This window comes from Lycorma delicatula, chromosome 4 (assembly GCF_047948215.1).
Source record: "Lycorma delicatula isolate Av1 chromosome 4, ASM4794821v1, whole genome shotgun sequence".
Lineage (NCBI taxonomy): Eukaryota > Metazoa > Arthropoda > Insecta > Hemiptera > Fulgoridae > Lycorma > Lycorma delicatula.
The window spans coordinates 35,970,984-35,988,160 of NC_134458.1; the positions used below are offsets into that span (position 1 = coordinate 35,970,984).

General features: G+C 30.2%; 1 protein-coding gene across 1 annotated transcript in view; it reads left to right on the forward strand.

Moving 5' to 3' along the window:
* Positions 1–8,519: 8,519 nt before the first annotated feature.
* Positions 8,520–17,177, forward strand: part of pio (zona pellucida domain-containing protein piopio) — a 122,395-nt gene continuing 113,737 nt past the window's right edge. The window contains exon 1 of the mRNA XM_075362710.1: positions 8,520–8,799. The gene's annotated coding sequence lies outside the window, so the exon portion shown is untranslated. The remainder of the gene's footprint in view (positions 8,800–17,177) is intronic.

Sequence of the window (17,177 nt, forward strand, 5' to 3'; positions counted from 1 at the left end):
GAAGCCATATCATCTATTAATAAATTTTAATCGTGCGTAGAACATGACACAAAAAATGCGGTCGGAGTTTTTTCAAAATCCTGGCTTGTACGCCTTTTCTCTTGCCTACCGTGTTAGCCTCATTTTCATAAGCTTGTCTACGGTAATCGTTCAAAGAAATATTTTAAGTTGTTTACATAATTCCTTTGATAAATCAAATCCTGTACTTTTCGGTATAGGAGAAAAACCAATAAAATAATCATTAATTTCAACTTCATTTCGTTCTTGTTCTTCAGGCATTTCTACAATTCAAGCGATGAGAGTCAGTCGTTCAATAAGACTTCTATCAGTAGCACAGTCTAACTGTACTGCATGATATTTACTTTTTTTTATTATTTCATATTTAACTTTGTTTTCCAACAGATTAATTATCTCATTTAAAATTTTCCAACCTAACTAATGATCATTTGTTTCTTTATCTTTGATACGTCTTATATGTTCTGCCAATCTTGCATCGAATTTTGAAATTAATTCAATTAAACCTAAAAATTTACCATTATTTTTTGTAAAAATTGTCTGATTCGTTCCACGAAGTGCATCGTTGTTTTTAGCTAAATATTGCATACAGAATATAATCCTTCTAAGAATTTCACGCTAATGTTCTGCATCTGAATTTAATTGTCTTTGATGAAAATCGTCAATTGTTTGTTCTTTTTGCAACCTGTTTTTTAGCTCCATAAAATCTTTAAGTGATTTTCTGTATGGAAACGATAATTCATGTTCATTTAAGCGAGTTCCAAGGTGCTTCCAGTCAGAAACATCTTCATTTACTAATGCTAAAGCTGATCCTGACAATTGGTTGACATAAAAAACAACAGTAAAAACAAAATACCTTATCTTTTAGTTTTGAATAGAGAAGCCAGTTTCTGCAATATTCTTCTCCATTTAAATGTATTTTTGTACATTTGTATAATAAGATACGTTAAATTTTCTACCTGGTTCATCTATGTGAAAATCGTAATTTGTTACTTGAACAATGTTTTTATTAATTAATAATAATCTGATTTTCTCAGAAGGGTGTGATGACCGTGTTTTAGTATCGTCTTCCAGTACGGTTGATAATTCTTTAGTTTCCTTGTTTGCGCTAAGATAAAAATCTTCTTGACCTTCTTCATCATTTATATCTCCATCTTTATTCAATAATGAAGGTAATTCTTTGTACGTAATATGTAACTCTTCTTTATTTTGTATACTAGTGCTAGCTATACGCAGATCCTTTTCTTTGTTATCGGTTTTAAAATATTTTAATAGAAAGATATTTTTGACGACTTTCTAAATCTTTTTTATTTTCGGCACATTTTATTTTCTGGTAACCGCTTAAATAATTTCTATTTTTATCACGATCTCTACTCGTACTCGTTGCTAATGTTCTAAATCCTAGAAAAAATAGAAAATATATTTTCTATTTTTAATATACATTATAACACTATATTAACCCTTCTCGTATCAGTATATTTCTAAATAAATGTATTTACTAACCTAACTAATTTTTTTTAAGAACATTTAATGCGGCTCACCACGCGTTCTTCGAACTGTTTTATAAAAAGCACTATAACTATTTTTTCACTAAGTATTTCGCGTTCTGAACTCACATGTCTCTAAAGCACTTCAAAATACATCATGGACACTCAAAATAAACACAAAAACTCAAACATATCCCGCACAAACAATCAAAAACACCAGGACCCTATAGGAGGTACCTCTTCTCGCTAGTAGTTGTATAAATGTCCTATGCTATGCTAACTACACTAACCTGACACGGTGCTTAGTTTTGTTGGTAGGTTACATACTGCCAACTTACAATTTATATTATAAAAACTATTTTTTTCTTTATTATTATTATTATTATTTTATGATTATTTTTAAGGTAATTATTCTTTTATAAAAAAAACAACTACAAATATAACGCTAATAAAAACAAATATATTTGAATTCATACTATAACAGTTATTCTTATTGTAGATCATAAAATCAGTTAGTAGCAACTTTGTATCAAGAAATCAAGAGTCATGCGATTTTTCCAGTGTATCTTATAAGTATACTTTAAAATTAAATTTTACATTGAAATACAAGTCATTACATTTTAATAATAAAACATTATTATGCTGCATCCTATTAAGAGCGGGGCCCGGGGCAGTTGTTCCAGTTGCCCGGTCCTAGGGGCGGCTCTGATACGAATTTATGTTGCGTCGCATGCTTATTTGAGGATAAACCTTAGCAAACTTAGTCGATTACGGCAAAGAACAGATGTTGATTTACACTCCACCAGGAGATTCACGAGAATAATTAAAAGAGACGAGAAATCGTAGAAAGGGCAGTAGCATTTCTAAGAAATTTTTCTACGAGACAGTGTCCTGATACTTCAAAAATCAGGAAAAACATTTGATCCAGAACAACTGTGTTTCTTCAGCAAGACGGTATTTTTTCAAAGATAATGTGACTCCACACCTGTTACTATTTTTTGGGCTAACTAAATAACCCGGAGCTTATCCCGATTTAAATGCGGCAGAACCGGCTAACGGGCAGCAAATTGGCAGGTATTAAATTGTGGTCATACATGCTATTGATGTATACGGAGTTTATAAAATTGATGTTTATAAAACCCATGTCAAGAATTCAGGGAATAGTCCCCCACTTTGAAATAGCTTATCCCTAGCTTACCCCTAGCTTTGAAATAGAAAAAAACTTCATATAAACATAAGTAAACATATGTCCAAAAACACTTAGTTTATCCGCCATTTTGTATTTGTAAAATAAAAATTTATTTCTCAGGGATCGTATCAAGCTAAAATTTTGTATAGTGCTAAGTACCAAGAGACTTACTCGTATAAAAATAATTACCCTGATCTTTCAATCCATTCAAAAATGGCGGCCATGTAAACTTTTTAATTGTTAATATCTTCGCAACCGCTGGTTTATTAAAATGTTTGGTTAACAAAAAAATTTAAACGTTTTACGACAAAGAGAATGACACCTTATTTATTCAAATTCGTTCATAAACAACAAAGTTATAGCAAAAACTCTTAAAGTGAGTCGCTCTAGATTTACAAAATCAGTTTTCATTTCATCCCGAATAAAATTAAATAACTCGTCAAGATCTTAACTGAAATAATTTTATTAATGTTATCGTGTAATAAATTATAACAATTTAATAATATTGAAAGTATTACAATAAAATAAAATATTATTGAAACCAAGAAAATGTTGTAATAATGTTAATATTAAAAATAATTTGTCTTACGTGTACGGCAAATAACGGTCATAAGACGCTTAACATTTTTTGTAATAACATAACATTTAAATAAACCAGCGGTTGCAAAGATACTAACAATAAAAATGTCAACATGACCGCCATTTTGAAATGGACTGAGAGATCAGGTTCATTATTTTTACGCAAATAAACTTCTAGTTACCCTTGCAGTATACGAAATTTCAGCTCGATAAGATAGACCGTTTCTGAGAAATAATTTTTTTTATACTAAAAGTACAAAATGTCGGGTAGCCGGTAAACTAAGTGTTTCCAGACATATGTTGATAAAAACATTTTCTTTATTTCAGTATAGGGGAACCATCCTCTTAATTCTTGAAACGGTTTTTATAAACGCATTGTATAAACGCAAATTTAAAAAAATTTATCTTTCGACAAACGCACTGATTTTTTTGCGGGCAGATGTAGAGAAAACCTACGGATTCATTGATTTTTTTCTGTAATCGGCATGTAGGTTGTAGATATAGGGTCTCTACACTAAAGCGGTACGGATTTTTAAATGCAGACGTATGGTATTCCATCATCAATAAACCGATTGCCAGTTCATTCTTTTACAGAAAATAAAATAAATATTTTTGTTACTTTTAATCCACGACATGTTTCACGGCAGTTTACTGCTTAAATATTTTTCGCAATATGATTTTTTATTTCAGTAAGAAAAAAGGAAAATATATACTTCTGTTAGTTCAAACACATAAACGAAATCTTAAATTCAATTTTCTCCTTATTCTTCATGCGATATCAGGAACGTTTGTACTGTACGTAAGAAGTTTCGTTACTTTCTTATGATTATTTCATTATGGTAATCGTGGATAAACAAAAACCCACTTGAATTATTTTTAACAAAATCAGTTTCTTTTTTTTTATAAATTTCCCAATTAAACTTTAACGGTTACATTTACGTAAAAATTTCATCGGATAGTAAAACAATTACAGAAATATTTTCTATCATTTAACTGCATTTTGAGACCAAAATTAGACGATTAAGAACGTAATAATTAATATAGTAATAAAGGCTTGATTTTGTCCTTTCCACGATATTCCTTTCTCTTTAGACAAGTAATATCTAAATATTCCATCTGAAAGCTACAGACCCAGACAAGCTAAACTCAGCACAAAGAATTTATAGGAAATACCTTATATAAGTGCTCGAGCACTTATAATAAAAAGAAATAATAATGCTTAGTCGACATGCTCTGCAACGTGTACTAAACAATAAATATTAGTAATATGCAACCGTATTTACAAATACTGGTCTCTCCAGAAACCAGAAAGTAGGATCTCATAGGAACAAAGAATAATTTTTCATTTTCTACTCCTTCAAAATATTTTGTATATAATTAATTATGTGCTTCGTGGATTATAATTTTTTCCTTTATATATTTTACACCCTATTACTTTTTCTTTTATTGAGAAATTCACTCACCCTGGATGTCTTAGTGTGCGGCTATGAAACATTTTCCTTTTTTTAGCTGTACTTTATCAAAGATTTCAGAATTCAACCAAAAACTCTTCAATCCGGAACTATGTCAGTCTACACTGATATCGTTAGGACGTACCCCAGTTGTGGAATTTGCAACATAAGATGGTGTTTAGCCCAGAGAAAACAACGATGATGTTGTTCAAGGGCAGACTGGCTGTTACACGATGACTTCATGTATCGATGACAGGTCATCGAATCAGGTGTGTCCTGCTGAAGAAGTATTTAGGTGTTATCCTTGATGAGAATCTTCGATTCAAGGAGCAATTTCAATATGCTGCCAAAAAGGCTTGTTCTCGCATTTTTATCTCATCGAATGAGGTATAAATGTTATAAAAAAAGTTTTTGTAGTGCCCAGCGTCTCCGATTGTTATCTATGATTGGTGCCTATAGGACTGTCTCTCGAGAGGCGATCCCTGTTATTTCTGGTATTAAGCCCATTATTATTTTTGCCAACGAGTGCCGATTACGTTATGATGCTTACCTCTACGATTACGTATGTAATACGTAATACATACGATTACGTATATCAACTTACCTCTGAGCGCATAAAATAAACAGACGATCAAGGTTTTCATTTATGGCAGGTCAGGTGGACTGAATGCCCTTATGGCCGTTACACGCATGGAATTTTTCCTGATGTGAGAAGTATGCAGGTAGTTAGGTGGATTCCCCTCAATCGGCATATTACACGGTTTCTTTCTGGACATAGTGCTTTTCGAGATAGATTGTCCAGATTTGATTTGATTAATTCAGGCTTGTGTCCGAGTGTAGAGCCATTGATGATGTGCGTCATGTCTTATATGTCTGCCTCACGTACGAAGCTGAACGTATTGAACTAGCTAGAGAGCTTGGAATGATCAATTGTGGTTTTGATCTGAAAGTTAATTGGAAAAACGAAGGGGAATGGAACATAGTTGCTGGATTCCTTAAATTCTTAGCCCTGCGGAGGATGGCTGAGAAGGTCTGATGCTGTTATATATGTTTAGATAGAATGGCAACACGAGTGGCTAGGGTACCGCTTGGGTCCTTACTTCGCCAAGATAGGCGTTTTGGCATCAAGCCCCGGTTAGTGTAGATATTCGCTGTTGGAATGATAATGGATACGTGGAGAACTCTGCGGTGGAGCTGTGGTGTAGGCACTGACCTCGCTCCCGAAAGCGGACCAGTGCAGAGATAAATAGGCTATGCCCAGGACAAAATTGTCGTTGTTGCGATCAACACTTATTTTTTTGGTATGAGGATAGCAATTTTGGTGTTTAAAGACATCTGAGTGCGTAGTCTAACTGAAGTTAGGTATAGGAAGAGTTTTTGTGTGAAACTTTCGGTGGTCGTGGTTGGAAGAGGCCATACGAAGGCGGTAATAGGTTGTGTAAATACACTGATGGAGATGTTTGCCGAAGCATTTGCATCGGTGGCATCCTGACGGAGCTAAACTGACGACTAATGTTGTGTTATCAAGTTTAGATAGTCTAAAAGACGACCTCCGGTAAAGTCCATCAGGGTTAGAAAAAGAGGGGATGGTATGAAGACCGGGATCGTCATAAGGCGGGTGTCTCCCTTACGGGAGTGAGGATGTACCTAACTGTAAAAAACACTTTTAATTTCACTTTTCAAGAGCCTGACTGTCTGTATTCGGCTATTTGTTTTTCCTAAAGTACAAGATTTACTGTAGTATATTGTTATACTCCATAAAAACTATATTTAGAAATTTAAATTTCAAAATCTTCGTTTAATACCAGCAGACTTCTTTACTATATGAAAATATTCCTTTTTGAGCTGCCTTTGATATCTTTCAAATTTCTACTGTCTTGTAACTCAACATCTTCAATAAAAATTATCATTATAAAATAATCATTGGTTTAATTCTGTTCTTCATTTCTTTCTGTTCTGTGCTAATCTTTATATCCTCAATTATCAGTTTCATATATTCCTTCTTCTAGACTTTTTATCTTTTACCCGTTCATCCAACAGCAAATTCATTAAATCTGGATACTATGTACATGGTCCACCGGCCTATTTTATCTCTACAAGATTTTATTACGAATTTCTCTCCTCTACGTCTTAAAAAATTTTGAATTTTATTTACTACCTAATTTTCAACATCCTCCTGTAACATTAAATTTCAAAGGACCTGAATATTTTCCTTTATGTTTTTCCTACTGTCCATGTTTCTTTGCCGTAGGCCTGCGTACCATACAAATATTTGCAAGAATTTCTTTCTAATTCTTTTATTTCCTTGTTTGATACTACCAGATTTTTTTCGCATAAAACACATGCTAAATTTTTATTTTAGCATGTGCCAATCTGCTTTAATAACTGCATTATTTCGTCTATCATCCTTTATTATCTGATTATCTAAACGGTTTCGTTATGAGACGTTTGGTGTATTATGATTTCCTATCTTAATATCCAATTCCATATTTTCCTCCTTTCGATATAATTTCATTACGTGTCACATTAAATGTTATATAATTTATCTATTTTTTCCATTACCTTTTTTCACTTACATTAAGTTCTACAGTGAACGGTTATAGTTGATCCGACGTGAGATAAGTCATTTCCAAAAAACGGCATTCCATAATCTTGAATACCGACCGCTTTCTACGGAAGGTGTGGAGTAACACGGTTTCCCGCATTCTTCATCATCAAACCGAACATACTGTTGCATATCTGTAGACTGATTTCGAAAGTTAAATTCTTACCCAAGAACTATAAGTGGGACCTTCACTCTGTTCGCTAAAGATACTGGATATGTAGTTAATTATCTCGAAGGAAGCAACTCTGACTTCTGTCTGTTGTACTTACAAGTGTCAAAGTCATACTAACGACTGAAACGGAGATCATAGACTAAAAAATCAATGTTGTCCGTTGGCTACCGATATATAATACCACCTCTGGACATTTTAGAGGTTATTTTAGGTTATTAGACAGGTTTTTTTGCATAGTTTTTATTTTAAAATAGAATCTTTCTCATAGCAATAAATACCCACAGTTCATTATTTTTTTCTAATTCATTCTTGGTTTCTGTCAAAAAATTAATATCATCGCGCAAATCTGAACATTTTTATTCTTCTCTTCCGAAATTAATTTTTTAAATATTGTAAAATACAAATTAAGTAATGTATTTACTCGACAAGGTTTGTAAACTGATGACAAAGGTTGTATTCTTTACATAACATCAAGGTTTCTGATACGACCTTCAAAACAGATTCGACATCTATTGGCTTTTTTAGAGAGAAAAAGAGTTTTTCAAACTTTATAAGCTTCGTAACTTACCATCAGATCGCCGAGCAGTCTAGGAGTATTTATTCTCCCCCATAAAAAATAAACGACATTTAATATTTTTGGTAACTAATATTTCAGCTAATTTTAATTATAATCGTGGCTTTCTTTCCTAAACTAAAATATATTTTTCTTTATAATAGGATATGACTTGAGAATGACTAATAAAAGTTATATTGAACTTTTAACGAATACGATAGTAAGACAGACTTTTTTGAGGTTGTCTTTTCAGAACCGTTTTATTTTTGTCATTTCTGTAAGTCTCCTATTAATGAATATAAATCTTACAATTACTGATTAAAAACGTATGCAACTAATGGGAGATACGTTAAAAAAATAACAAGATTACAAAATTAAAAATATAGAAGTAGAACGGGAATTTTTTAATCATTTAGAGGGAAATTTTATAGTTATTTTACTACACCTGTTTCCAGTACTCGTCTACCTGGCTCCAGTTCAGTACAGACAGTGAAAGTGGCCGGGGCTGGTGCACCTGGGATGGCAAACCGCATGTGACAATACAAACATAATCGGTATTTATTTTAAATATAAAAAAATGTTTTTAGTTAAATAACTGAAACACGCGAAATAAATTTACTTTAATAATGTGCGATTACATATTTAAAATAGTAATTAAGTGTCTGTAACGAAAAATAATTCTGTAATTTCCTGTTTTGAGCTCTTTCTGTGGCTCAAGGTTTTATAACTCTCTGTTTCACGTCACTCGGTAAGTAATCTGCATGTTTTTAATAACCGCCTAAATTATATTTTTTTGTTATATTTACTGTTTATATGTATTTTGTTCGTGTAAACAAAATTAACGAAATTTATATAGACTTGTTTTTAATTTTAGATAAAAATCCTATACGTATTTCATTAATTAAAACTTGTGAAGTTATAAAAAAAAAGTTAACCTATCACATGTAAAAGGGAATGTTACTCAACCCGTAATATCTTTTAAAAGATTCAAAATTAAAAAAAAAAAATTAAGTTTTTTCCATTTAATAAATCTTTATTTGTAAATAAGAGCATGGGTTTTCAGTTTTCAATATAGATAGGTTTCAATTGTATGCACTATATTCTCGGATGAAATATATTGTATTTTGGTATAATAAAATACATTTTGAAAGTTTATCCTAATTCTGCAACAAATATCAGCATATTGTAATCGTATTTTTAAAAGAAGACTGTAGGTATATAAAAATTTGAGATTATTTTTGTAGCCTTTTCTTTTAACAATAATTTTTTTAAATTAAAAATCTTTTATATTGTAGATGTTGAAAAAACGGAATAATATTTTATTTAGATTGTATTGTGATCTTATTCGGTAAAAACTTATAGATTGTTTAATCTTTTACGAATACAAATCATATCTTTTTTTAAACCTTGTTTTTCTTTCTTTTTTTTAGTTATAAAAAGTTGTTACTCTAGGTTCTGTGATTTAGTTAATTGGTTTTGTTTGGCCGACAAGCTAAATTAGATTTAATCTCTCTAACCTAACAGAAAAAAAAAATATTTATATGCAATTATACAAAAAATATGAATAAATTTTACATTGAACATCATAATATGAAGTAGTTAAAAAAAGAAAACAAATTATTAATTTAAAATTAAATCGAAATATTACAGTGATTATTTTAAAAGATCTTAAAAAATATTTCCATAGTTCTTTGTATTCCAAAACTATTATTTCTTTATTGGGATAATATATATGAGATAAAATATTTGTGCAAAAGTTTACAATTTAAAGTTTTTTTCATTCAGGAAAAACTGATCTGGGAAACATAAATAAAAAATTCATAAAACCATTTAGCTTTTATAAGAATAAAACACTTCATGAAAATTAAATTGTGCAGTAGCAGAGTAAAAAAAAAAGGTTAGTATATTTCTTGAAATGTACATTTATATAATAAAAATTCAAAAGTTTTAAAAAAGAGAATTTAAGATGAGTATGAGACAGCTTTCTTTTAATCTTGATAAATAAAGAAGTGTCAGATTTTTTTCTTTTCTTTCCGGCCGCTACGGTTTACATTTGCATAGTTTTGACTTATTTTTCTTTTCCCAAAAAGTGTTAATTCTTTGCTTTGTTGTCGCCTTTCTTCTGTCCATCTATTCAGGATTACATCCTTGTTTTTCTTTCTCTGAAAATTAAAATTCTATAATCACTTTTTTAAATTTATCTCACAGATCTGTAGAAATGTTTTTTAGATTTATTTCTTTAAACCACTTGGTCTTTGCGGCTCTGTTTATGTAGAGATTAAATAATTGTTTTGTCAATCTTTGGTCGCTTATTCTGCATAAATGTCGATAAAACTGTAATCTTCTTTTCCGAATTAACTCCCCTATTTTTTCTGTATATTTGTACATTTATTTTTCAGTTTGTAAATTCCATCTTCATATTTTGGTCCGTAAATTTTTCTTAATATTCTTTTTTCTACTTCTGTTATTTCTTGTTCTGAAAAAACTGCAAACATTCTTCCCCATACAGTGCTTCTGAAAGAACTTCAATTTTATAATGCCTAATTTGTAGTTATATGACAGAGATTATTTTTGTAAATGCTCTTCGTGAGATGATAGGCAGTTTAAATTTTTCGTATTCTATTTTTCATCCCATTTTTTAAATTGTATTCGGTGTCATGATTTCTCCCAAATATTAACATTTTTGAACTCACCTTTTTTTTTGTTGTCGGTAATTTTAAGGATTTGAGTTCTGTTTTCTTTAACATTGGAAAACCAGTTAGTTTTTCATAAGAAATTTGAAGACCGATTACTTAGGTTTATTAATTAACATAATGAAAAGAATTGTACATAATTAAAATTAAAACAAATTTAGCAGCTAACAGAATATAAAAGAGTATGAATGTAGAACATTTTGTAATTAAAAGATGATATAAAATACAGAAATAATGGAGAATTGGATTCATCCACTCAGCGAATAACTGTCGAAATAAATAAAAAACCGCTAAGTTGGAGATTATTTTCTATTTTATGCATTTTTTGAAGAATTTTTAATAAAAAAAGATATGAGATCCGTAATATAAGAATATTTCCTTAGTAAAATTTAATTTATAGAATATCTAAAATAAATTTAATGATTTAAAGAATTTTTAATGTGTAATTGTGCATTAATTCCCTTCTTGGAATCAATTATCTCTGTATAGAATCAAGTTAAATTTATTTGTAAAATGATCAGTTTAAAAAATAATAATGCAGTTTTCGAAAAAAAATTAATATTTTTCATTTTTTCTAAGATATAAACTATATTTTTACAATATATAAATATATTAGTATACTAATAGATGATGTTTTTTAGTTGTAAAAGCGATTAAAATAATCAATTTTGTGAAAGTATTAGCTATAAAATTAATTTTATTTCAGATTATAATCCTGTTGAAAAGATAATTGAGGTAAAATTAATTATGTCGTTGTGAGAGAAGGGATAATGTATTACTATTCCGAGTATTATAGTGAATTTAATGTTGGGGAAGAAATGGTAACACTTTTTTTCACCAAAAACTGGATTCATTTACTTGTAACCTATTAAAACATTGAAAGGCAAATTATTATTCCCAATTACTTTTTGAAAAATTAAAAAATATTGTTATAAAGAAATCTGAAACACTATTCTTTTTATTTTGTTAAACTTAAAATTTATGCTTGAAATACAAATTTAAACCTAAAAGTAATGAAATACTTTGATTTTGCCTTACAAACAGACATTTTGATTGGCATTAAGCGTTCTTAAATTTTGAAAAATTATTAGTTTATTTAATAAATATGTTTATTTCTTTCAAAGCTATACCCCTATCCACTTTTGTTGTTAATTCCTAAAGTCTTACGGTTCTCTGACCCATAACATTCATAATTCGTTCGATTTAAAAGCGAATTCAAGACTCATTCATTCATTAATCCTGAAGAAAGGTATTTGAGATTATGATTTACCCAATTCATTGACATATTTCTAGTAGAATATAAATTAAGACGGTATGCGAGTGCCACAAGAATGACAGTTGCAGATGACCTGACGTAAATCACAAATCACTTCCGAAAATCAGACAAACACCCTCAAGAATAACTTGTATCCCGTAACAGGCTTACTAAAGAAAGTGAGAATGAATGGTTTCCCGTTGTCAAAGCTAAATATACTGTTTCGTAACAGCATATTAAGCCTACCGAAATGCAAGTAAAATTCAGCCTTTAGAGAAAGAAACTACGGTCGATATCTTTTGTATCTCAGCTGCTTTACATGCGTCACGTAAAAAAATTACGAAAAATAGTGTACAGGAATATATTAATGTGTTCCTTTCTGTTGAAAATTGCCTCTTTCAGGGAAAATAGGCATAATTAAGATATAACAGAATATATTTTAAGATTAAAAGAACCGTTTTCACCATTCAATTTACATATTAATTTAATTTACTACATCGAGTATTCGGCATAAATTAACAACAGTCTAATTAATTGTTTGAATGTATAATTATCGTCATAAAATTACTAGTCCGTTAAAGAATTGTGTAGGATTATGATATATTTTTCTATTTATTTACAGAATACAGATTGTGATAACAGGTTGACGTTATCGTCAATACTTTCAAAATGATGAAAGGTGGATTACTTGTATAGTATATAAAAAATGCAACTTTATACTTTAAACTCATTGAATTCATAATAAAAATAATTTATACGAATCCTAGTTGTTTGTTATTGAACACAAATTTGTCAGAGCCAAAATTGAATTATATTTTCAAAAGACTATCGAATTTGAATCGATACGAGTATGTTTGTCTTGTACTTATACTACATTTTGTATTTGCTTTTATTATTCGTATAGTCTTGTTTTGAGCGGCGGAGATCTTTAATTCCCTAGTCAAAGTTGATGATCTGACTTTTATTGTATTGAATTTTTTTGTTTGAATGGGATCCTTTACATTATAACAATGATATATATATAAATTGTGAAATATTCTGTCCCAACACACATTAATAACTTTAATAAAATAAGTTTCATTTCAGACGCAATTTAATAGGACTTTCAATTATTTTTCTCATAGTTTATTACCTTCATAGCAGCTTAAAGTTATAAAAATATATTGCCCATATTCTTTCTCAAGGTACGCCCTATCAATTAACGAAAGAATTGTTTAGAATACATCAGTAGTTCATGAGAATTGTAGTAATATAAAGTTAATTTAACACTGCAGTCTATATGATTATTATAATATTGCAAATAAAAAATTGAAAGAAATAATGTTCACACAATAAATAAAACAGAAGTAAATTTTTTTATTGAATTGTATGAAAATAACAGATTACATCTAAAAAAAAAGATAAAAAAGGCGATTTTTTTATTATATTATAGGTAGAATACTCTTTTTACTTTAATCTTCTTAAGGGTTAATTTACAGTATAGAAACAATTTCTAAACCATTAAAACTATCAGCTTTCTCCTTCTGAGTTGATGCAATCTATGTAGTGCATTGTTTTACTATAGAAAGGGGCATATTAATCTGTTGCTGTACGGTATCTGCTTCAAACTTTATTATTACTGTTGCGCTTGTAAGTACGTCAAATACAAGAGGTTCTTCGGGTCAGATCACTTTTGTGTGCTTGTACAGTCCGTTCGGAAAGTAGCTGTACAGTATGCTTTAGAATTATGTAATTCATTTTGTTATTTTGGTCTGTGGGTTCGTTGGCGTTGCTTAGTAAGCCAAGACGTCGGCTTTTGTGTTGTGATTGAACACGCTTCGTATTGTTTCGTTTATCGGAATCAGTAGTTGCGAGAAACAATGGTTTTTTCGGTAGAGGAACGCATTTTCTCGTTGAACACGTCTTTCGTGAAGGTGACAAGTATATTGATTTAGTGAAAAAGTTTTGTAAAAGGTTTCGAAATACTCCTGTTCCTCATCACAATGCAGTTTGAATTCGTATTGAGAAATTTCGGGCAACAGACTCTGTTGAAGAGGCTGATCGAAGTCGAAGGCTACCTAAATTAAACAAACAAAAGCTGCATGATATTTCGGATGCTATGGCCGAAAGTCCATCGAAGACAATGCGTAAGTTAGCTCAGCAGTAAGATATCGGGCCGGGCTTGATACCGCACATAAAGTTGTAAGAAAAAACTGAAACTTTTCCCCTGAAAATTAATGCGTGTTCAAGAACTGAAAACTACAGATCATGCCAAAAGACTGAATTGTTGTAGATGGTTTAAACGTTTAAAATTCCGTAGGTAACCTCGACATTATGGTTTTACAAGATGAAGCGTGATTTCAGCTGGGAAGGTATATTAATTCACAAAATACGCGACTGTGGTCGACAACTAACCCCCATTAATTAACGAGCAATCTTTACACGAAGCGAAAACCGTAGTCTGGGTCGTTGTGAGTAGAACGCGCATTATGAGTTCAATGTTTTTTTGAAAATGCAGTTAATACAATGATCTTTATTGTGCTATTTTAACAAAGTTTTTAGTCAGCTAACAGAAGTGGAAATCAATCACGGTTGGTTGATACAAGATGGAACCCCAGTTCACACAGTTAACAGGTCAATGGCGTTTTTACGAGATATCTTTGGGGACGAATCATTTCGAGGGGTTATGGCCTGCACGATCTCCCGATCTGACACCCCCAGATTACTTTCTATGGGGGCAGCGAATCGCAACAGACCACGCCATGCACGATTGACGAACTAAAAACCGCAATAATAGCATACGTACGAGACATTCCAATACATCAGCTGGTTAAAGTGTTTGAAAACAAATTGAAACGTGTGCAGTATTGAACTGATGTTGTAGAAGGAAATTTTTAATACCTTTTATAAAATATTCCTGTTATTACAATATCCGTTTCTATAAAATAATGAAATAAAAATACAAAATTATTATTAACAAAGTTTTGTCATTACACTTCCATAGTTCCAGTGCACAGCAACTTTCCGAACGCTCCGTAGTTAATTAGGGTAAAATCAGTCCATATATTATACAGAGAGGCTCACTTCTGTAGGACCAACCTACCATCTGAAGGGTGTTCTGAAGGACATACCACCTGAACTTTGGTGAGCTCGGCGTGCCGATATACAGAGTGAAAAGTCAGTGTGCCCTTGATGTTATAGATCGGTCGCCATTTACAGATTATTAATATTTAATGTAGAACTGAGAAAAGATACAAATACCCCTCTTTAGTTAGTGTAAATGCAAGAAGGTTAAAAATAGATGGAAGAATTTGATTCCGTACTCGTAAAAAAAATATATCTTACAGTGTACGGTATTACATGTTAGTTCTAGCAGTAAAAAAATCTTCAAAAAAATTCTATTCCTTATAATTAAATTGAGCTGCATCATGTTAATCAATAAATTGAAAGATTTCTTACACTAAATTATGAAGTTGTGCGATATAAACTTTTACGCTGCAAATTTCATTGTCATTTAGAAAAAATACAAAAGTTATCTGATATAAAATGGGTTTGAAAAAATGGTTGAATAGAATAATGGAATTAGGAAAACAAAATTAGGCTTTTATTTTTTTCATTAGTAATTTTCAACATGCAACTTTCATGCCTGTAAAGTATTTTTAAATAGAAGCTAGATTTTTTCCAGTAAAAGTGTTATACAATTTTTGGACGCACCTGGAAGTTTTTTATCCTTTAGGTCAAACAGTACCTAGATCTAGTAAGTATCTTAAAAATATAAATATAGGAAACGTTTACGAAAAGTTAGAACTTCTTAGGTTTTTACATTTTATAGACCTCCTTAAAGCTTATGAATATTTGTAGTTTGTTTCTTTACTGAATTATATTACATAATTATAAATTCGTGATATTTATTAAGATTTTTGTGTAACAATATAATATTGCTTGATCTGGAACAATTTTTTGTGGCTTGATGAGGCTAAATATTGGATGTTGCTTGATCCAATTCCGGTTGTCAGACCACCGATTAAACTGTATAAATTCAGGTAAAAATTGAAATTAGATGTGAATATAAAAACGTAACAAATATTTTTAAAATTTGGAAAAACTTGAACTTATGATAAAAATTATTTTGTTAAAAATTTAATATATTTATTACTATCTAAAAATAGTATATTTTTAACCATCACAAAAAATTTCGTAAAACTCTAAAAATGATTTTTAAAAAGGTTGTATATTTTAGAAATACTAAATTTTAAAATTGAATCACTCAAATTTTATAAATTTATCAAATTCCATATTTTTTCTACTTATTCTTAACACTTGGAGTCAATCTTAACTGGATTATTGAAAAATAAATAAATAATAATCATATTTTTCTATTTAGTGGATATAAAAGTTACGGAGAAAGCACGCATCTCCATTTAAATAATACCAAAAGAGCGCGCTTTACTCTAGGACAATAATTCGCAACAGTGAAATCTAACCCGGATTGTTTTCCAAGCCGTTAATTCAAAATAAGTCTCTCTCTCTCTCTCTATATATATATATAGGTGTTAAAATAAATACATAATTCTTTTTTATTCATATTATAAAATTTAACTACTTTTTTATAATTAAAATTTTAGTTTCTGTGTTCAGTATTCTTATAACAACGAATATTTACAAATATTATTTCATAGCTTTATTGTTTATTCTTTCATGAGAAATGTTGATATAAATACTTTTAATAATGTAATTCTTGGAGATGAGGGAGATGAGAAAGTAAATATTAAGTTAGCCATGAAAAGTTTTACATGTTCATCTGGATGACAATTGTCATAACAATTCAATCCAAAAAAGATCATTAAAATCGGTTGAAAAGTATCCTAATACCTGTAAATACGTATACACAGACATTTGTATAAATTTTTCGTAAGTTATTCGAGGAATGATGTGTTATCTACATCATTCGAAACCATTATTAAACATCATTAAATAAACCATTTTGAAGCAAGTCGTATTTAAGGTGGTAAGTTACCTTGTAGTTTGTGGCTAATAATTGCATCTTTCATCAGATATCTGATACTTTATCTGTTAAAATTAATTTTTATTGAAGAAAAGAAAATCTTAACATTTTAAATTAGACTACACATAGCACTCATTTACTTAGGTATAAATTTTTATTTTTTCACGGGGTAAATTTTCTATTTTAATCACTTC